A 22,652-nucleotide genomic window follows, 5' to 3' on the forward strand; every position below is an offset into this window, starting at 1 on the left:
GTCTTCTGTTTTGCTATCTGTTTTATATATGTTTTATGTCTTTTTGGTTCTTCTATTCCTCCATAACTGCCTTTTCTATGTTAAGCATTTTCTTGTATGTCATTTTAATTCCCTTGCTGTTTCTTTTATTATATATTTGGGTGATTTCCTAATGGTTGCCCTGTGGATTACAATTAACATATTAACTTAAAATAATCAAGTTCTGACAAGTGCTAATTACTTTTAATAATATACAAAAACTTTGCTCCAATGTTTCTCTGCTCCCTTTCCCCTCTTTTGCTTCTTATTGTCATATAAATTACATCTTTATACCCTATAGGCCCATCAACACAGTTTTATAATTATTGCTTTATGCAATTGTCTTTTAAATCATATCTGAAAGGAAAAGACAAATATGAAAATACAGGATATTGTCTTTTATATTTACCTATATAGTTATCTTTTCATTCTTTACTTTTTCATGTGAATTCAAGTACTGTCTAGTATCCTTGCCTTTCAACCTGAAGGAATCCTTTTAGCATTTCTTATAGGGTGGGTCTACTAGTGGCAAACTCCCTCAGGTTTATCTGGAAATGTCTTAATTTCTCTTTCAGTTTTTAAGGGTGTTTTTGTTGGACATAGAATTTGTGGGAATTTTCTTTTCACACTTTGAATATGTCATCCCACTGCCTTCTGTTTTTCATGGTTTCTGATGAGAAGTAAGCTGTTAATCTTATTGAGAATCCATTACAGGTAATGAGTCACTTTTCTCTTACTGCTTTCAAGATTTTGTCTTTGTTTTTGGCTTTCACAGTCTGATATGATATGTCTTAGTGTGGATCTCCTTGAGTTGATTCTACTTGAAGTTCTTTGAGCTTCTGAAATGTGCATATTAATGTTTTCCTTCAAATTTGGGAAAATTTTGTCCATTGTTCCTTCAAACATTCTTTGTGCCCCTTTCTCTCCTTTCCTTCTGGGACTCCAATTATGCATATGTTTGTATGCTCAATGGTGTCCCACAGGTCTCTTAGCCTCTACTCATTTGTCTTTATTTTTTCTTTCTATTCCTCAGATTGGATAATCTCAGTTGACCTATCTTGAAATTTTATGATTCTTGATTCCATCAGTTCAAATCTGCTACTGAGCCCCTCTAGTAATTTTTTATTTCAATTATTGTCCTTTTCCAACTCTAGAGTTTCTCTTTGGTTCTTTTTCCTTTTTTTCTCTTTATTGGTATTCGCTATTTGGTTAAACATCATTCTCATACTTTCCTTTAATTCTTTAGACATATTTTCATTTAGTTCTTGGAACTTAAATACAGCTGGTTTAAAGCATTTGTCTAGTAAGTCTAATATCTGGGCTTCCTCAGGAATAATTTCTACTGACTGCTTTTTTTTTTTTCCTGTGAATGGGTTACATTTTCCTGTTTCAGGGCTTGTCATTGCTTGTTTATTTGTTTACTGACTTGTCTGTACCTTTTCATTGATGTCTATTTCTCCTTCTATGTGCAACTTATTATGTCACTACTCAGAGGACACAGTGTTTGACATTTGTACAGTCACCCTGACCCCTCCCCTTTCGGGGATGACAATGGTCTTAACTGGGCTCTCTTTGTCTCTTTCCCTGAAGAAGGGACTGTCTCCTTTTATGTTTCTAGATCATCTGCCTCTACTGGTATCATACCCGGATTTAACCTCAACTAATTGCTAGCTGATTGTTCTATTGTTTTTGACGACATCCTGCTCTACAGTTGGATCCAATTAAATTTCGAGCCCCTTTAAAGGAGGAGTCTTTGAAATCAGTTTTTGAGACTTGCTCTGTCCCCAGAAGGGCTCTTCTTAACTGCCTCTTCCCCTGTTAAAAGTTGAAAGTGTAGCTAGCTTACCATTTCTCTTAATGCTATCAGTCTCCTCTTAATTGGTGACCACCAAAATCCCCATTGTTTTTGACCATGTGATTAGACTTGAAATTCTCCATTCTCTGTTCCACATAAAGTCAGTCCCCTTGAGGAGAGCTACAGAACCGTTTGTTATTCTGATGACCTTCCTCTCTCCTTTACAGAACCACTGCTCTTTTTCTGGAGGAAGGGACAGTGGTTCCCTTCTCTCAGAATGATACTGCTGCTTAGTGGCATGGCACTAAGCAGGGATTTAGTTCCTGGTCTTCTCAGCTTGCCTCTTCTGGTATGGAACTTCCATCTTAAGAATGAGCCAGGGTGAGGGCAATCAGGACCCAGCATTCTTGGCATGCCAATAGTGTCTGAGTGCTCCTAGGTGGAGGAAGGGAGCCACAGACCTCTTGGCCACACTTGTCTGGAACAGAGCTTCTGCAACATGGAGCTGGGGGAGATGAGAGATGCCAGCAGTCTTCTTCTAGGATGAATCTGTAGCCCAAGACTGGGAGCTGAGGGGAGAAGGCCTCAGTCTTCTTGATTGCATTCACCCAAAATAGAGCTTCAGGGAGGGACAGAGGGTACATCATGGCTCAATGCCACAAACTCTCACTGTTCTTACCAAGACTTAGTAGAATTTCTTGAATAAATGTTTTTCCATTTGCTGTATGCCCTCAGGATAATTTTCAGAGACTTTAAATGGCTGTTTCTTTTTTAAAATTTTCACCATTTTTGGTTGTTTTCACTTGGGAGAGGGTCTGCAGAGCTCTTCACACCACCATTCCAGAAGTACTCCTCTTGTGTGACCTGAGTTTGGGGATGGTTTGTTACATACCATTACGGAATAACTAACTAGTACAATAAGCCTACTCCTCCTAAAATAACATCTAACATTTCTTGTTTACTCTGTGCTACCCTATGATAGATATTGTTTTTAATTCCCATTTTACACCTGATAAAAGTGAAGCTCAGAGAAATTGAGCTTCATCTCACCATCACAGAGCTAGTAAAGTGCAGAGGTGGGACATGAACCCAGAGCCCATTTAAATACCACATCACACTAAGAGGGTATATTGTTCTCATGTTAGTGTGTGCATGTTGATATTTATTTCACAGGAGGAGAGCCAGTCACTTTCCAAATTTTAAGTGTTTTTAAAACTATACTACTTAGTTGGCCGGCCTGGTGGCATAGCAGTTAAGTTCGCGTGCTCCGCTTCGGTGGCCCGGGGTTCACAGATTTGGATCCCGGGTGCAGACCTACGCACCACTCATCAAGCCATGCTGTGGCAGGCAACCCACATACAAAGTAGAGGAAGATGGGCATGGATGTTAGCCCAGGGTCAACCTTCCTCAGCAAAAAGAGGAGGATTGGCAATGGATGTTAGCTCAGGGCTAATCTTCCTCATAAAAAAGAAAAAAATATATATATACTGCTTAGGGTCATAATGGAGTGAGAGTAAAGTAGTTAAGATATATCAATTATAATAATTATTTCTCTGTATTTTTTTTTTTTTTTTTTTTTTAAAGATTTTTTTTATTTATTTTATTTTTTTCCCTCCAAAGCCCCAGTAGATAGTTGTATGTCATAGCTGCAGATCCTTCTAGTTGCTGTATGTGGGACTCGGCCTCAGGATGGATGGAGAAGTGGTGCCTCGATGCGCACCCGGGATCCGAACCCGGGCCACCAGCATTGCAGCGCGCGCACTTAACCACCAAGCCATAGGGCCGGCCTATTTCTCTGTATTTAATATATAAATGAGACCCTCCCAAACTTACCTAACAATATACACGTATATCAGAGCATAATCTCGCACTCTTGTCAGATTTGGAGGGAAAATGAGGTATGCAGGAAATTTTCCTGAGTTTCTGCTTCATAACTGAGGATGCAATGCTCAAGGAAGCACATCCCTAACTCCTTGGGGGGAGGAGAAGAGAGTGGACTAGATTATCTCAGAACTCCCTTTCTGTTCTAAAACCCTAAGAGTCTATGAACAAGGTTGCCAGTACCCTCACCCATAGCACTTGGACCCTACCTTTCCAGCATTGACTATAGTCAAACTCCAACTGCCAGTATCTGATCTCTGTGCCTGAGGGCTCTTTCCAGAGCTTGCACGTACAACAGGCCAGGTATGCAGGGGAATTAACACTCGACCAATGTCTTACGGGAACTGATGTATAAACATCCCAGTTCCCTCCTGCCGCAGGCTCTGCTTCTGGGGGAACCCAAACTAAGACAGTGTGATTCTCGAAGTATTGCTATGGAGCAGAGGAAACTTGACTGAGTGAAAGCTGGAGCCGTGCCAGGCATAGGAAAGGAGTGCATGGCCAAGTATGTGCCCATCGTGAGGACACAGTGGGGTCAGCAGTGGGGGAGCAAGAGAGCAGATGACTAACAGCCTTTCAAGGGTCAGCAAGGGCTGGGGGTAAAACAGGGGTTGAAAGAATCAGAGGGAAGAACAAAGAACCAGGAGTAGGTCTGCTCAGACAAAGCCTCAGGGTCTGGGAGTCTACAGCCCTAGGTGAGCTTAGATACTAACAGACAGGGACTTATTTGTGAAGCAGGCCTGTAGCTCTTGCTAACGTGGTATTACAAAATATAGATCAACTCTTTTCGTTCATGACTTAGTGATAGCAACTTCTTCACCATGCTTCTACAATGCAAGTCATAAATGCAGCCAAGAAGTCAAGATTTGGGGCTCATCATGACCTCTTAACAGCTACAAGGACCTTTCCCTCAGAATGGGAATTTGGAGTGGTGGCAATTTCAAGCCAGCCCAGCCCTGACACTCCAGAGGAGGGCCAGGTCAGCACAAACCACACCTCGAGCCATCCTCAGCAAAATTATCCATGGAACAACGCTGGAATCCAGGGAGACACCATGCCTCAAGCCAGACACATTGCTAAAGGGACTCCAGGACTAACGTATTACACTTCACCTTTCTGTCCATTAAATATTACCCATCCTCCAAGTGTTCTCCACACGCTGAGCTCACCAAGTCTTCCAACCCAACAAGCTTGGTCCAGTGCGGCACTTAAGAGTGCTGACTCTGGAGCCAGAATGGCTGGGTTAGGATCCTGGCTTACAAGTGTGACTTTGGGCAAGTTATTTATGTCTTCGTGCCTCAGTTTCCTCATCTGTAATTCTCAGGAATTAATTTAAAGAGTGTGTGTATGAAAGAGACGAAACCTAGCAGATACTATCTCAACCAAATGATTAAAGTTAACACCACCAATAATAAGACATCATGGGCTCCTGACATATGCAACAAAAGAATACAACATCAGTTCTTTTGTATTACTACCAAATATACATAACCTGACTTGAATCATGAAAAAACATCAGACAAACCCAAATTGAGCGATATTCTACAAAGTAACTGGCTCATACTCTTCAAAAATGACAAGGTCATGAAACACAAAGAAAGGCTGAGGAACTGTTGTAGATCAAAAAAGACTGAGAGAGACAATGAAATGCAATACATGATCCAGGATTGTAACCTGAAGCAGAAAGGAACAAAAGTAAAGGAAAGAATTTTTTGTTTTGTTTTGTTTTTTCTACAAAAGCCACTATTGGTACAATCGGTGGAAGGTGGTAGTTGTGTGGATTCCACAGTAGTACTGTATCAGTGTTAAGTTCCCGATTTTGATGAGTGCACTGTGCCTGTGTAGGAAAGTGTCTTACTAAGAGCCTGAGTAAGAAGACTAACCATAGCTACTAAACTGAGCAATTAGAGTCTGCTCCACACAGTCTATTACATATAGTTTTATTGCCTAACTATTTAGCAGACAGATGTTTGATCCTTGAGGGCATTACGTATTTGTAACACTCATAAGGTCTAATATTTTGGCATACAAATTCATTTATCCAACAGACATGGAATTAGATCTGCATTTGGCGGCCACTGCACCAAGCACAGGAATGCAAAGACGTGAGTCCCAGGCCTCAGGATGTGTCTATTCTAGTGCAAGAGGCTGCAAGACCCCTTAACGGTAAGAGCAAGGGGCTGGTGGTGTGTACTGATTGGCAAGATGAGGAAAACAATAGGCATTCAAAGGAGGGAAAGGAATCTACACAGAATAAAGATAGAAATGACAGGAAGAAGTAGCAAGACCTAAAAGGCCCTGTTTAAAATTACTTTTTATGTGTTTTCTATGAGATGAGTTTGGGCTTGCCTATAAAGGTGAGAAGATAAGAGGTGGCAGATATTCAAGGATAGTCAGTGTATCACCATTTGTCATACCAAAAGATTGGAAATATATGGCTAAATAAGTCACATCTGTACATCAGAATACTATGCAGCCATTAAAAAGAGTTGATCTTCTCTCTGTAAGTCAAGTCGTGGTTAGTTGCATGGGGTTGTGACCACGAGGGGGCACGAGAGGCCTTATGGGAGCTGGACATGCTCTACATCATTAGGGATTGGTGATGACACAGGTGTGAACACCTGCAAAAACTCATCACAACCCACACTTAAGATTTGTGCACTTTACCGTATGTAAGTTATAGTTCAATTTTTTAAAAGCTTTAAAAAAAATTATTCTCTTTGTATTGATAAGGAATTATCTCCAGGGTATTTTGTTAAATTAAAAATGCATATAGAACAATGCATATAGAATGCAATCTTTGATAGGGGAAGGGGTTTCAATAAAAGAAATAAATACAGCTCTATCTTTACCTATGCCTAGAGCTTCACTAGAAAGAAACAGGAGAAATGGGTCAGGCGTTGCTGCCAAGAGAGAAGAGAACTGCATGGCTGTGGGCCTGGGGCAGGGAGCACGTGTGGGAAAAGGAGTAATTTAGAGGAGATCTAAAGCACGGAGCTAGTAAGAGTGATTTCACGTTACGTTAACACCACAGATTATATTTGTTGTATGGTTTAAGTCACTTGAAGCTAACCATTCTGAGGGATGAGGCATATGCAAATACATGATCTAGGAAGGCTAGTCAGGAAGCCTCGATTGGGAGCGGCTTTAAAATTGTGTTTTTCTCAATAAACTAAACACAACTGAGTCCCACATCAGATCCTACAGCTCAATTTTTTAATGGATTTTAAACTCAACCAAGTACTCATTAATTTATTAAAATTGAGTAGGCATTTACCTACACACATACACAGACACACATGGCCACGAGAGCTCGAGAGACCTGTTATGCCAAGGAAAACCATGAGAAATCGCTACTGAATTTTTGGAAAGACACCCCCACCCCGCCTCGTGGCCTCCGTCTTCTGGTAGTATACTGCCACCTAGTGTCCCATCAACAAACTGACACCAAACAAATTCTAGAAATGTGAACTCAGAAATAACGGAATAAATAAGGTTGAGGATGAGCCATTTATAATTTAGAAGTTAGTCCATACATATGCACAGATGCTTGTGTATATATAAAATACCTCTGGAGAATACAAACAAGCTGTTAACAGTAGTTGACACCGGGAAGGAGAAGTGGGTGGCTGGGAAAACTATCACTATATATTATTTTGTACCTTTTAAATTTTGAACCATAACAATGTATTCCTAACTGAAAAAAATAAGTAAAGTTTAAAAAGAAAAAAATAGGCTTATTAAAATTTGCTGGTATGTTGACTAGGGGCCATCTTTTCTTCCTTCATTGATTCATGCACTTAACAAACACTTAACTGAATGTTTCCTGTGTGCTGGGCACTGTCTGGAGGAACAGGATGGAGAAGACACACACCCCTGCCCTCCTGGAGGTGAGACTCCTGAGAGGATGGCCTTGGACAGCACGTGTTAAAGGTGAACCTGGGTCCTATGACAACTGACTGTGGAGCACAGCCCCCAGCCTCGGGTCAACGAGATAGGGAGCAATCATCCTCCATTTGCTTCAGACCCATGCTGGGGTCTCCTCTTAGAACCTTAGCTTTATCTTAATTAACATGACACTTCACAAGGCTTATCTAATGGGTATTTTATTCACCCAAGAGCTGAAACACACATTCTTCTCAAATACACATGGTAAATTTACAAAAAGTAGCCAAAGCAGGGCTACAAAGCCAGTCTCAACAAATTTCAAAGAATGGGTATTACAGAGATTACATCCCTAGACCACAATGCAATCAAGTGAGAATTTACTAAGTAAAAGGTTAATTTAAGAAATTAATTCAAAATTTTTAAAACACGTTTCTAAATAATTCATGGGACAGAGAAACATTATAATAATGGGATTTGTAAAATGTTTCAAAGTGACATTTATAAAAAGACAATATAGGGGCGGCCTGGTGGCATACTGGTTAAGTTCAGCATGCTTCGTTTCAGCAGCCCAGGTTCATAGGTTCAGATCCCAGGTGCAGACCTACACCACTCATCAAGCCATGCTGTGGTGGCGACCCACATACAAAATAGAGGAAGACTGGCACAGATGACAGATGTTAGCTCAGGGCCAATCATCCTCAAGCAAAAAAAAAAAAAAAGAGGAAGATTGGCAACAGATGTTAGCTCAGGGCCCAGGTTCCTCACCAAAAACAAACAAAAAGACAATATAGCAATACTTGTGGGATAGAGATAAAGTGGTACTTAGAAGGAAATTTAAATTCTTTAAATTAAAATGCATTTACTAGAAGAGGCTGAAAATTAATTAGATAATTAATTAGAAAAAGAAAAAAACAGAATACACTCAAAGCAGAAAGAAATAAATAACAAAGATAAGAGAAATTTAAAAATATAAAAACAAAGATAAAATGGAGGTGTTCAACAAAGCCAGAAATTAGTTCTCAGGGGAGAAAAAGTAACAAAATTTTTAAATTTCTGGGAATGTTGATCAAGAAAAAAAAGAGAGGGCAGAAATAAATAATATTATGAGTGAAAAGGAGGCTATAACTACAATATAAATATTATAATATAATTATATAATTATAAACGCTAAGAAGATAAGATATGAACAGTGTTATGCCAATAAAGTTGAAAACTTAGGTGAAATGGGCAAATTTCACTAGAAATATACTAAAATTGCCAGAAAAAGAAACAGAAAATTTGAATGAGTAGAAATGGAATCAGCAATTTAAAATGTTTTACATAGAAAACAGGCATATTCCCTTAAACATGCAAGAACAAGAAAATTCAAACCTTACACAAACACTTTCACAAGATTTAAAAACAAAATCTCCAGGCTGGCCCTGTGGCTTAGCGGTTAAGCGCGCGTGCTCCGCTGCTGGCGGCCCGGGTTCGGATCCCGGACGCGCACCGACACACCATTTCTCCTCCGGCCATGCTGAGGCCACGTCCCACGTACAGCAACTAGAAGGATGTGCATCTATGACATACAACTATCTACTGGGGCTTTGGGGGAAAAAAAAAATAAAATTTTATTTATTTTTTTTTAAAGATTTTATTTTATTTTATTTTTTCCCCCCAAAGCCCCAGTGGATAATTGTATGTCGTAGCTGCACATCCTTCTAGTTGCTGTATGCGGGACTCGGCCTCAGGATGAACGGAGAAGTGGTGCCTCGATGCGCACCCGGGATCCAAACCCGGGCCACCAGCATCGCAGCGCGCGCACTTAACCACCAAGCCACAGGGCCGGCCCAAAATAAAATTTTAAAAAAAATTTTAAAACAAAATCTCCAAATCCTTTTGTAAGGTTACTATAACCTTGATAGTATATCCATAAAGTACAATATAAGAAAGAAAATTAGAAGCTAATCTCGCTCATGAACATAGAAACAAAGAGCCTAAACACGATGCTAGCAAATCAGATCCGGCCACATATTAAAAAAGTGCTTTCTATTGGGAATCAGAAGTTATCCAGCATTAGAATTTACTTTACCACATTTACAAATTAATGGAGAAAACCTATATGATCGTCTCAACAGATGAATAAAATGCACAAAAGAAAAGTAAACATCCATTAATGACTTTTTAAAACTTAAACTAGAAAGAGAAGAAAATTTCTTAATCTGATACAGGGCACCTTCATATTGAGTGGTAAAATGTTAAGGGCCTCCATGGAGGCCAGCAAATAGACAGCTACTCGAGGAATGAAGCGCGACAGTCACCCGCAGCGGTCTGTGTCTGCTCTGACAGTTACCCGATCACGGAGAACATTACTTACCCTTGTTACAGCTGCGCGCGTCCCAACTCAGTGGACACTACGGTGCAGGCGGCCTCTGCTGACCATCCTTCAGGAAGCCAAAAGAGATCCTGCAGCAGGCAGGAATAATGAAAGCCCACCTCCCTTAGGAAAGAGTAAGAGTTCCCTCACATCTCTCATGTGTATACTAGATTGTGGAAAATGGAAGGCTAGATATGAGTGCAGAGGGTCTGGCTTTTCTGGGAAGTTAAAGAGAAAGAATTTGAATCAGAAGACAATTTGTGGTTACAGACTTCATAATATCAGAGGAAGAAATGAGGGAGGTCACTAAGTTATTTTATTTGGTATTATTATCAAAATGACCTATGAAGCAAGGGATGTCTTAAGTTGAATTCCCCCAAAAACAAATCTTGAAAAAGGATTTGAGTGCAAGTAGTTTATTTGGGAGGTGACGCCAAGAAACACCAGTAGCGTGAGGAAGTGAGAAAGGGAAAGGGAGAAAGCCAATACGGGTTACCACTTTGGGCAACTGGGGCTCCATTCCGCTGTAGAACATGCCAAGAGTTGTCCCACTCGAGGGCCAAGGGAGAGAGAGGCAAGGTATGTAGGGTGTTCACACCTATCGCTGGCTGAGGGCTGCTCCCTGGAGCACTACCTTCCTGGCACTTCCAGCTGTTGGGCGTGCTCAGGCCAAAAGAAAGCCTCCATGGAGAGAATCATAGGTGCTTGCAGTGGGACAGACATGCGCAGGGAGGGCGCTGGCACTATCTGCTACCAGGGCACTGTGGAGTCCACATTATACTGCTTCATGTAACAGACAGATCGGCAGCTGTCTTCCTGGTCTGGCGTGAGTAGATGGGCAAATCTGAGCAAACACCTGCACAAAATAGTGGGCTTCCTCCACTCTGTCCTTAGTCACAGTTGGGTAAACTGAGGCAACTTTGTAACTCATCTACCTCTTCTAAAACTTCTAAAACTTTCTCACCCCCTAAAAGCAAGGCCAGGCACTCCTCTCTGCTGTCAGAGCTCTCGCACACATGCTCTGCCCATAGCCTATATCTCAAATACCTCTTCCAGCTCCTGCATTTCCAGGGTAGGTGCTAATTGACTTCCATCATCTTCCACCCACAGGACTGAGCTGCTGCTTCTGGCTGACTAGTGAAAACTGCAGAAGCACCATAATTAATCCATCCACTTCTTCACCAAATATTTATTGACCATTGTTTTAGTTTGGGTTTCCCCAAAGGCAGTCTGAGACAAGAGCTTGGATGCAAGTAGTTTATTTGGGCGAGGGGGCCAAGGAAGCAGAGAAAGCCAACCCAAGGGGCTAGCATGACTGAGTGGTTACCACTGTAGGCAACTGAAGCTGACTGAGTCCTGCTCCCATGAAGCATGGAAGGCTGAGGTATTCATCCTTAACTCGTTAAGGGTTAACTTCCCTGAACTTCCAAGCTATGTCTGCTCCCAGGGCTTCCAGAGAAAGTTCTAAGGTAAACCCTAAAGGGAACAGCAAAGAGCTGCTCGAGGTGGCAGCATTCATGGGAACTTTACACCATCACTGGAGAGCTGAAGTCTAAAGTGGGATGCGGGGATATGGGCACAATGTGTTTGCTACGGGCATCTACCATGTGCCAGACAGAGTGCCAGGTGCTGTGTGTGCACCATCTTCAGGACAAACCACTTCCTTGCTCTCATGGAGCTTACCTTTCAGTAGTGGAACAAAGAATATACCAACACACAAATCAACAAATAAATACTGATGGGTGTGATAAGTGCTGTAAGTGAAGAAAACAACAGAAAGGGTGAAAAAATATCTAGAACCACTCTAGATAAAACCATTTGAAGAGGTAACATTTGAGCTAAGTCTTAAAGGACAAAAAAGAATCTATGTCTCAGTCCGTTTGGGCTGCTATAACAAAAATACCATAAGCTGGGTGGCTTACAAATAACAAACATTTATTTCTCACAGTTCTGAAGGCTGGTAAGTTCAAGATCAAGGCGTCTGCAGAGTCCATGTCTGGTAAGGGCTGGCTTCCTCAGAGTACTGTTTTCTCACTGTAACCTCACATGGCTGAAGTGGCGAGGGATCTCTCTAGGGCCTCTTTTATAAGGGCACTAATCCCATTCATCTCCCAGGGACCCCATCTCCTTATACCATCACCTTGAGTGTTATTAGGATTTAAACATATGAATGGGGGGAGGGGGGACAAACATTCAGACTATAGTAGTTTACTAATGACAGACCTGGGGAAAGAGCTTTCCAAGCAAAAGCCCATGTCAGTAAAACTGACAAATCTTAGAAACTTTAAGAATGAAATATGGTGAAAGAGATGTTGTGAGTGAGGTAGACAGAAGCAGGGCCCTCACAGTTCCATGAAAAAAGATTTCAAAATATTAGAATAAATATAAATGAAAACTGTACTTGAGATAGAATTTTGTAACAACTGGATTGGCAAAGATCCAAAGGTTTGGAAAGACTCCACTGGTGAAAACGTGAGGAAACCCACACTCCTATACATTACTGTGGGGTGTCAGTTAGTACAAAGTCTAAGGAGCAATTTAGCCATATGTATCCAATATTTAAAAGAAAAAAAGGGAGAGTGGGGAACATTACTGTAGCAATTCCTCTTCTAAGAATTTTTCCTACAGATATACCTACACGTGTGCACAAAGATAGTCCTCGGGATCCTGTAGCATTATTCATAATAGCAAACATCCTGAACAATGGACCGTATGGGCTAACTGCTGCATAAACAACCAAATCTCAGCCGTTTGATTTGACCTGGTAAAGGAAGAGACTGTCCAGTCAGGTGCTGGCAATGATGACATGCCCGTCTGCACAGTCCTGGTCTACTACACACGTTGTCCCTACATCCCATCTGTTTAGCGCACTCTCAAAAGTGTCACCATCTTAACAAACTTAGGATCACTGTGTGATTCAGGAACCTACTAACAGCTCTCCCAGGACCTCCCCCTGAGAGGGAACAGGTTTTCTGGGCCAGGCCTGGAAGGGGCGCACCCACACCTCGTCGGCCAGAGGCCCTCACCTGGGCAGCCCCACAGCAAGGGGAGCTGGGAAGGGGGCTCCAATTCTGTTGGGAAGAAAAGGAGACTGATTGAGGGGACATCCGGGCAGCCCCTGCCACCAGGGTCCGTAAGTAAAGGGGGGGGCCCGCATCGACGACAAACCCAAATCAGGAGTTGTCAACCTTGGCGGCTTCTAGGTAGAGATTTTTTAAATGTCCGTCAAGAATAGGAAGGATTTGATCGCACTGCCTATTCTGCTGTGGTTGCATTTTCTATCATGTATTACCTTAAAAAAAAAAAAAAGGAACTTGAGATGTGGAGGGACCCAAGGAAAATTCAAACATGCCACAGGCCGGTCGAGGCAGAGGTTGCGAGGGTGCGCAATAACCAGCGGGCCAGGCACGACGAAGGCCTGCTCCGCTTTGCCGTGAGGAACCCCTATACGCCAGGCCAGGGGGTGACTCTGGCGGCGAGGGCCACCCGGGGACGCTGGAGGCCACACGCGCCGAGACCCCTCCCAGGCCGACGATAGACCGGCTCCGCCTGGCAAAGAACCACAAAAGCAAACCACGCCAGGAGGCTGCCGCGCCTGCGCACTGGGCCCGCGGCGCCCCGGCTCCACGCCGCGCCTGCGCACTGGGCCCGCGGCGCCGGGCTTCACGCCGCGCCAGCGCACTGGGCTCGCGGCGACCGACCCGCGGGACGTGCGCGGGGGTGGGGCCCGGGCTTCGGGGTCGGCCGCGTCGCGCCGTGGGTGGGGGCTCCGGTGACGCCGGCGGGAGCAGGGAGCAGCGTCCGTCGCCCGCCGGCTGCCCGGGGACCGGTACCGCCGTCCACGGCTGGGGCGGAGGGAGCCTCGCAGGGTAAGCGGCGGGCCGGGCGCGTGCGGGGCCAGCGGGGTCGGCCGAGCCCGAAAGGAGTGAGTGCACGTGGGCCTCTGGCGCGCCGGTGCGCTGCGCCCTGGGTCAGAGTGGAGGAGAGTCGGGTCCCCAGGCTGAGACCCACGCTTCTGGCAGCTCCCGGGGCTCGAGCGGCAGCGCCTGGAGGCGGCCTCAGGGTCACTCTCACCCCAGTCTTTTGCCGCCTTCTTGTTCGGTTTTATTAGCCCTCAGTGAACTCGACTCCGCTGACCCGGGAAGGGCGCGATTAGGGTTCTGGCAACTGAGTGGGGCAGACCGCAGAGGTGTCTCTCCCCTTGGGGCCTATAGCCCTGCTGCGTTCATTCATTCAGCCAGCATTTGCTGAGCCGCTTCCCAGCTCTGTGCCAGGTGCCGGAGATCCAACAGGGGCAGGACAGGCAGGCCCCTTCCCTCCTGGGCCTCACAGCCCGGTTGGGAAGCCCGGGGAACTGGCAAGATCTTGCAATCAGACGGTACTGAGGATGTGAGGAATTAACTCGGGCCTTGGAGTGGTGACCAGGAGAAGAGCTCGTGAGGTGGTCAGGGTGGTTCTGCCTGAGCTGACCTGTCAGCCAGGAGTGCTCCAGGCTGCAGGAGGGAGAAGGCCTGAGGTGGACAGAGCTGGACACCAGGCTGGGCTCTGTTCAGTAGAAAGCATTGAACAGCCAGGAGTGTGGAAGAGGACAGAGTGTGGAAGAGGTCAGGGGTCCATGGAAGGGAAGAATGGCTTTTATTTTAAGTATGGCCAGGAGCCATAGAATGGTTTTAAGGGTTGGAGGAAAGCCTGAATTTCTCCGTAGGTTATGGTGGGCACAGCCCCTCATCCTGGGTCCACCCAAAGGAATCAGTCACCTGGAAGTGCTTAGGCAGTTCCAGGTGTTCCTCCAGGCACCTGTATTCCAGGATGATGTGTATCAAGCCTCACATCCTACATCCTTCAGGATGCTGTGGAGGTCCTAGCTCTATAGCCCCCCAGTGAGGGAATCTGAAACTTCTAGAAGGGAGGTTCCTTGGGCATAGGTGGATGGCAGTTGTGATTACAAGGGCTCTCTGACCCGCTGGGCAAGAGCCATGATGGATGGGGGGATTAGGGTTTGTCTAAAGGAGGTTTTCCTGTTGGTGTTACAAATGCGTTAACAAGGTTCGTGACAAGTCTGGCAAGCATAATCGTACAAATCCAGAAACTGGTTTTTCTCCCTCCACTCCTGCTCTCAGAAGCATCAATTGGCTAATACGGTGTGTGTCCGTCTCCTCGTGGAACCTCATGTGAAGAACCAGAGAGGTGGACAGTGGTGTAAAGAGGTCTGGATGTGTCTCCCCTCCCACCGTCCTATGACGAGGAAACAACAGGTGGTGTTGGCAGGGCTGATTCATGTATGTATAGGTTTTCTAGAAAAGGGGAGAAAAGTCTGTTTAAACCTACCAGGAGAATAAGTAATGGTTTGTTAAAATGCTTTAATTTTGGATAGGTTTTCAGCATGTGTGGCAGTCATTTGCACGAATGGCCATTTTGTGTACTTTAACTGAAAACCTTGAAGAAACTGGTCAACAGATCAGGCAGCCAGCAGTCCAAATCAGATAGGGTTTGTATTTCCGAGAGCCAGCCTGCCATCCGCAGCTCCTAGAAAGCTAGCCAGGGGATGGGGCAGGAGCCTGCCTCTGACACCACTGCTCCACACCCAGGCAGTGGCCCCTTCTCCCCCTGAGGAGTGTGGTCCCCGGCAGGAGCCAGCTGGGAGCAAAGTTTGCTCAGCCACACCTCTCTGTTTGCCTTTGTGCAGCCTACATCCTGCTCCACCCCCCAGCCTTCTCATTCCCCACTTGGATTATCTTCCTTACAGCCTTGTTTTAGACTCTCTGTCCTTTAAAGAGCAAAACTAAACTAAAATGGAATTGTTTTCCTCCATGAACCTCTGGGGAGGGCCTGATGAACACATTTACACTACAATGTTAGTGGTGCCCACCGAAATGTGATTTGCCCCTCCTGCAGGTGTCTTAGCTCTGGACAAGCACCTTAACTCAATGGAATGAAATTGCCTTTTAGGTTTGGGCCTCAGGGATGTGGAGGTGCCTGTGGGCCAGGCTGTGCCTGGCTCTGTGCTCCTTCAATGTTGTGTTCTATTTGGACTCCATTTATGTCACCCTGAACTTGTTGGTGTGTAACTTTAATGATTATGTGTTTGTAATTTTATGTGAATGTTTTTGGGTTGTCTAAAGTAGACTCTTGTGTGAATAGGGAAAGTGAAATGATGAAGGACATTTGATTTGGAGACAGAAGCCAGAAACTCTCACCTGTGCCTCCCCACGTGCCAGCTGTGTGATTCCAGGCAAGTCTGTTCACAAACGTTCCTGGGGCCTTGGTACTGTCATATGGAAATAAGTCATCATATGTCATGTCATATAAGTGCCCCAGCCTTGTGGGCCTCTGATAAAAGGATATACCATATGTAAACAGGTATTTTTTTAATGGGTAGACAAATTTAATAAAGAGCAGCCTTTGTCTCGAAATTTGATATACCGCCTGTTAATCTGATCAGGTCGATCAAGTCTAGGTTTTTAGACTAACTTAGGACATGATAAAATTTGATTATGTAAAAGGGTTTTATAAAATACTTTCAGGGCTGTAAGATGTTTGTACTGCTTTTGTGTCCTCACTGTTCATCCTTAGAAATAGCTGCTTTAGAACTTTATAAATACTTTTTTGTTTAATGATCACTTAGCAACGGGAAACTTTGGGTAACAGTGACCTAATGAAAGGAGGCATTGAGCCATTGAGAAGGCCAGTTGTAGGATGAGTGCTGGCTGCCTGGGGATGGGCATTCCCCAGGTCTGGTCCCAGCCTCTGCTTGTTCCTAGGTCTTCTCTCCGTAGTTGATTTCCTCACTCCCGATCTCAGCTAATATCCCCTTAATGCAGATCATTCCCTAGGCCCCAACCCCAAACCTGTCATCTCTCACAAGGATCAGTTCCATTTCTGACTGTGTCCTGCTGTCATTTCAAACTTGACATGCAGAAAACCTGGTCACTGCTGTCTCCTGCCTTAACAGCCCCTTCCCAAATGGCCTACTTCTGTTGGTGGCCATCACTCGTCAGTGCCTCCGTCTTTCCCAGACTACTGGTGAACTGCTAAGCTGTCAGCCAGCCTCCTTCACCAGTGAGTGTTAGCTGAGCAGCTGCTGGGCTCTGGCCTTGTGTTGGGGGTAGGAGATCCAGGAGGAGTGGGCTGGTCCTTGTGTCCAGAGCGGCACTAACTAACCGGAGGGAGGGAAGAGAGGCAGAAATGAATCGCCCCGCATACAGCTTAACTCAGGGAGTGGAAGTATGCAGAGCACCCAGGAGCTATTCAGGTCCTTGGCCCATTTTTAAATCGGGTCGTTTGTTTTTTTTGTTGTTGAGTTTTAGGAGTTCTCTCTATATTTCGGATATTATTCCCTTATCAGATATGTGATTTGCAAATATTTTCTCTCATTCTGTGGGTTGCCTTTTTTCTCTGTTGTTACTCTCCCTTGATGCAGGTGCCTAATATTGATGTAGTCTCATTTGTCTGTTTTTGCTTTTGGTGTCTTTTCCAAGAAATCATTGCCAAATTCAATGTCATGAAGTTTTTCTCCTATGTTTTCTTCTAGCAGTTTTGTAGTTTTAGGTTTTACATTTAAGTTTTAATCCATTTTGAGTAATTTCTGTATATGGTGTAAGGTAAGGATCCAACTCTGTTCTTTTGTATGTGGATATCCAATTTTCCCAATATCATTTATTAAAGAGACTGTCTTTTCCCCAATGAATGGTCTTGGTACCCTTGTTGAATATCATTTTGACTATATACATGAGGGTTTGTTTTGGGCTCTCTATTCTGTTCCATTGGTCTTTGTGTCTGTCTTTATACCACTAGGACAATATCTTAATTACTTTGTTATATGTTTTGTAATATATGATATATAATATGCTTTGTAATATGTTTTGAAATCAAGAAGTATGAGGCTTCCAACTTCGTTCTTTTTTCAAGATTGTTTTGGCAATTTGGGGTCCCTTGAGATTCCATATGAATTTTAGGATGCTTTTTTCTGTTTCTGCAAAAAAAAAAAAAGTTGTTGAGATTTTGATAAGGATTGCATTTGTGGATCGCTTTGGATAGTATTGACATTTTTTTGTGTGTGTGTGAGGAAGATCAGCCCTGAGCTAACATCCATGCCAATCCTCCTCTTTTTGCTGAGGAAGACTGGCCTTGAGCTAACATCCGTGCTGATCTTCCTCCACTTTATGTGGGATGCCACCACAGCGTGGCTTGACAAGCTATGTGTCGGTGTGTGCCTGGGATCCGAACCTGGGCTGCCAGCGGCAGAGCACGCACACTTAACCACTGTGCCACGGGGCCAGCCCCAGTATTGACATCTTAACAATATTAAGTCTTCCAATCCATGAACATGGGATATCTTTCTATTTATTTGACTCTTATTTAATTTCTTTTAGCAACATTTTGTAGTGTTCAAGGTACAGGTCTTTCGTGTCCTTGGTTAACTTTATTCCTAAGTATTTTATTCTTTTTGGTGGTATTGTAAAAAGAATTGTTTGATGGTATTGTAAATGAAATTATTCAATGCTATTGTAAATGGAATTGTTTTCTTAATTTCCTTTTCAGATTATTCATGGTAGTGTATAGAAACAGCTGATTTTTGTATGTTGATTTTGTGTCCTGTAACCTTGCTGAATTTATTTATTGGTTCTAACAGTGATCCTCATGGAGTCTGTAGGGTTTTCTACATATAAGACCATGTCATCTACAAATAGAGATAAGTTTACTTCTTCCTTCCTGGTTTGAATGCCTTTTATTTTTTTCTTTCTTAATTGGTCTGGCTAGAACTTCCAATACTATGTTGAATAGAAGTGGTGAAAACAGACATCTTTTCTGGCTCCTAATCTTAGAGTAGAAGTTTTCAGTCTTTCACCTTTGAGTATGATGTTAGCTGTGGGTTTTTCATATATGGCCTTTATTATGTTGAAGTAGTTTCCTTCTATTCCTAGTTTTTCGGTTGTTTTTGTTATGAAAAGGTGTTGAATTTTATTAAACATTTTTTCTGCATTAATTGAAATAATGTGGGTTTTTTTCCCCATTTTATTCTGTTAATGTCGTACGTTACCTTGATGGGTTTTCATATGTTGAACCATCCTTGCATTCCAGGAATAAATCCCACTTGGTCATGGTGTATAATCCTTTTACTATGCTCTTGAATTCAGTTTGGTAGTATTTGTTGAGGATTTTTGCATCAATATTCATAAGGAATATTGGTCTTTCTTTTCTTGTAGTGTCTTTGTCTGGCTTTGGTATTAGGGTAAGGCTGCCCTCATAGAATGAGTTAAGAAGTGGTCCTTCCTCTTCAGTTTCTGGGAAGATTATGAAAAGTGTTGTTGTTAATTTTTCTTTAAGTTTGGTAGAATCAGTAGTGAAGCCATCTGGTCCAGAGCTTTTCTTTGTTGGGATGTTTTTGATTACTAATTCAGTCTCCTCACTAGTTATAGGTCTATTCAGATTTTCTATTTCTTCATGATTCATTTTGGTAGATTGTGTGTTTCTAGGAATTTGTCGATTTCATCCAGGTTATCCAATTTATTGGCATACAATTGTTCATAATACTCTTTTATAATCATTTTTATTCTATAAAATCAGTAGAAATGTTCCCTCTTTTGTTTCTGATTTTAACCGAGTTTTCCTTCTTTATTCCTTTGTTTATCTAGCTAAAGGTTTATCAGTTACATTGATCTTTTCAAAGAACCAGCCTTTGGGTTCATGGATCTTTCTCTCTTGTCCTTCTATTCCCTATTTTATTTATCCTGCTCTAGTTTTTATTGTTTATTTCATTCAAGCCTTTTGTTTAGTTTATTCTTTTTCTAGTTCCTAAGGTGTAAAATCAGGTTGTTGGTTTGAGATCTTTTCTCTCACTTAACATAGCGTTCACAGCTATAAATTTCCCTCCTGGCACTGCTTTTGCTGCATCCCGTAAGTTTTGGTGTGTTTTGTTTTCATTTTCACTTGTCACAAGATATTTTCTTATCTCTCTTTTGATTTCTTTTTTGGCCCGTTTGTTGTTTAAGAGTGTGTTGTTTGGGGCTGGCCTGGTGGCGTAGTGGTTAAGTTTGCACACTCCGCTTCTGCAGCCCAGGGTTCGCGGGTTCAGATGCCGGGCACAGACCTACACACCTCTCACCAAGCCATGCTGTGGCGGCATCCTGTACACAAAGTACAGAAACATTGGCAGAGATGTTAGCTCAGGGCCAATCTTCCACATCAAAAAAAAAAGAGTGTTTTGTATAATTTTCACACATTTGGGAATTTTCCAGTTTTCCTTCTGCTATTGATTTCTAGTTTCATTCTATTGTGATTGGAAAAGATGCTTTGTTTGATTTTGATCATTTTTAAGTTTATTAAGACATGTTCTGTAGCCTAATATATCGTCTCTCCAGGAGGATGTTTCGTGTGCGTTTGGGAAGAATGTGTATTCTGCTCATGTTGGGTAGAGTGTTTTGTGTATGTCAGGTCCAGTTGATCTATAGTTTTGTTCAAATCCTCTATTTCCTTATTGATCCTCTATCTGATTTTTCTATCCTTTATTGAAAGTTGGATATTGAAGTTTCCTACTATTATCATACAGTTCCTATTTCTGTTTTCAATCTGTAAGTTTTTGCTTCATATATTTAGAAGATCTGGTGTATATGTTATAATTGTTATATCTTCTTGGTGAATTGGCCCTTTTTTATCGTTATATAATGTCTTTCTTTGTATCCCATGACAGTTTTTGACTTAAAGTCTGTTTTGTCTCATATAGTATAGCCATCCCTGCTCTGTTTTGGTTACTATTTTCGTGGAATCTTTTCCCATTCTTTTACTTCTGGTCTATATGTACTCTTAGATTTAAAGTAAGTTTCTTGTAGAAGCATAGAGTTGGATCTTGTTTTTTTTATCCATTTAGCTACTCTGTGTCTCTTGACTGGGGTGTTTAATCCATTCACATTTAAAGTGATTACTGATGAGAAAGAACTTACTTTTGCCATTTTGTTATTTTCTGCATGTCTTATAGCGTTTTTTTATCCCTCATTTCCTCCATTATTGCTTTCCTTTGTGTTTAATTGATTTTTTGTAGGGACAATTTTGATTCCCCTCTTATTTCCTTTTGTGCATATAGTCATGCTACGTTTCAGGCAATGATGGACCACATATATGACAGTTGTCCCATAAGATTAGTATCATATAGCCTAGTTGTGTAGTAGACTGTACCATCTGGGTTTGTGTAAGTACACTCTGTGATGTTCCCACAATGACGAAATCGCCTAACCACGCATTTCTCAGAATGTATCCCCATTGTTAAGTGACGCATGACAGTATTCTATAGATATTTTCTTTGTGGTTACCGTGGGAATTACGTATAACATGGTAAAGTTATAACAATTTTTCTAAAATTTGATACCAACTTAACTTGAATCTGATATAATAACTTCACTCCCTTACATCTCCACCTCTCCCACTTTGTTTTTGATGTCACAGATTACCTCTTTGTGTACCCATCAATATAGACTTATAATTATTTTTTTAATGCATTTGTCTTTTAATTCCTTTAGAAAATAAAAATGGGAGTTGCAAACCAAATGTACAGTAATACTGGTTTTTATATTTGTGCATGTGTTACCTTTACTGTATGGTAAAGGTACACTTATGGTGTCCCATAAGTCCCTTAGGCTCTGTTCACTTTTCTTCAGTCTTGTTTCTTTCGCCCCTCTGACTCAATAATTTCATTGTCCTGTGTTCAAGTTCACTGATTCTTCTGCCTGGTCAAATCTGCTATTGAGACCCAATTAAAAAATGTGCAGAGGATCTGAATAGACATTTTAACAAAGAAGGCATACAGATAGACAACAGGCACATGAAAAGATGTTCAACATGATTAATTATTAGGGAAATACGATTCAAAACCACAAGGAGATATCACCTCATGCCAGTTAGAATGGCTATTATCAAAAAGACAAGAAATAACAAGTGTTGGCGAGGATATAGAGAAAAGTGAACCCTTGTACACTGTTGCTGGGAATGTAAGTTGATGTAGCCACTATGGAAAACAGTATGGAGATTTCTCAAAACATTAAGAATAGAACTGCTGTATGATCCAGCTATTCCACTTCTGGGTATTTTCCCAAAGACTAGGAAAACATTAATTCGAAAAGATATATGTACCCACTCTGTTCATGGCAGCATTATTTACAATAGCCAAGATATGGAAAAAACCTGAGTTCCCATTAGTGTAGGAGTGGATAAAGATGTGGTATGTAAAGACACAATGGAATACCGCTCAGCAATATAAAACGATGAAATATTGCCATTTGCAACAACATGGATAGACCTTGAGGGTATTATGCTAAGTGAAATAAGTCAGGTGGAAAAAAGACAAATACCATATGATTTTACTCTTATTTGGAAGATGAACAAAAAATTAAAAAATGTACAAAGAAAAAATAAAAATAAATAACATAGATATAGAGAAGAGATTGGTGGTTACTAGAGGGGAAGGGGTTGAGGGGAGGGCGAAATGAAAATGGACAAAGGGGCTCAATTGTATGTGACGGAAGGAGACTAGATTTTGGTGGTGAGCACGCTGTAGTGTATACAGAAATTGAATTATGATGTTGTACACATGAAACTTATATAATGTTATCAACCAATGTTAGCTCAATTTAAAAAAGAAAAAAACCTGCTGTTGAACCCCTCGAGTGAATTTTTCAATTCAGTTATTGTATTTTTTAGCTCCACAATTTCTGTTTGGTTCCT

General features: G+C 42.2%; 1 protein-coding gene across 13 annotated transcripts in view; it reads left to right on the forward strand.

Annotated features, from left to right (window-relative positions):
* The first annotated feature begins 13,655 nt into the window (after positions 1-13,655).
* Positions 13,656-22,652, forward strand: part of ENTPD6 (ectonucleoside triphosphate diphosphohydrolase 6) — a 30,203-nt gene continuing 21,206 nt past the window's right edge. For 2 of the 13 annotated variants that reach the window (XM_087445713.1, XM_087445725.1), the window contains exons 1-3: positions 13,667-13,807; positions 15,059-15,193; positions 16,080-16,170. The gene's annotated coding sequence lies outside the window, so the exon portion shown is untranslated. Of the gene's footprint in view, positions 13,808-15,058; positions 15,218-16,079; positions 16,171-22,652 lie in introns of all 13 variants that reach the window. The other 11 variants (XM_087445719.1, XM_087445724.1, XM_087445722.1 and 8 more) reach the window with 10 other exon arrangements.

This window comes from Ceratotherium simum, chromosome 21 (assembly GCF_057802395.1).
Source record: "Ceratotherium simum simum isolate JZ-2026a chromosome 21, ASM5780239v1, whole genome shotgun sequence".
Lineage (NCBI taxonomy): Eukaryota > Metazoa > Chordata > Mammalia > Perissodactyla > Rhinocerotidae > Ceratotherium > Ceratotherium simum.